The sequence below is a fragment of the Solanum pennellii genome, chromosome 2, assembly GCF_001406875.1.
Source record: "Solanum pennellii chromosome 2, SPENNV200".
Lineage (NCBI taxonomy): Eukaryota > Viridiplantae > Streptophyta > Magnoliopsida > Solanales > Solanaceae > Solanum > Solanum pennellii.
This window is the reverse complement of record NC_028638.1, coordinates 49531266-49531937: the sequence shown is the minus strand read 5'-3', so window position 1 is coordinate 49531937 and position 672 is coordinate 49531266.

Sequence of the window (672 nt, the reverse complement as noted above, 5' to 3'; positions counted from 1 at the left end):
AGGGGGTGGAGGTAAAACAAAAATTTAAATTAGAAATATCTTTTACAAATAACTTTTAATATTTTTTGGGGGTGGTGGTGTCAGGGGGCGGGGGTAGGAGTGACGGTGGGGTAAAAAAATTGAAGTCAAAAACATTTTCTAAATCAAGTTTTATTTATTTTTTTAATTTTGGAGAGGGGGGAGTGGGGGAGAGTAAGGGGATGGTTGGAGGGCTGATTTGAGGGTAGGGACAAAATAAATTGATTTTTTTAATAAATAAAAAACTTGTAACTTAAAGTTGGAATATTATTTTGGAAAATGTGTTCCTTAAGTTTTGAAGGAAAATCATTTTTAATTTGAGAAAAATGAGTTGATTTGGACATTTAACTCAACCTAAAATGAGAAAATTGGGAAACATTTTTCGAAAAATGTTCGAAGGTAGAAATGAAAAAATGAAATTCTGAAGTTGAAAATATTTTTTAAAAACAAATTTAAATTTTTTTGGAGGGGTTGGGTGGGGAGGAAGGAAAGGGTAGGGGTGAAAATACTTTTTAAAAACAGACTCAAACTTTTTCGGAGGGTTAAGGAGTTGGCCGGGAGAAGGGGGATCGAGAATAAACGTGAAAAAATGAAATTTTAAAATTTAAAATATTTTTTAAAAACAAAAGTTAATTTTTTTTTTTTGGGGGGGGG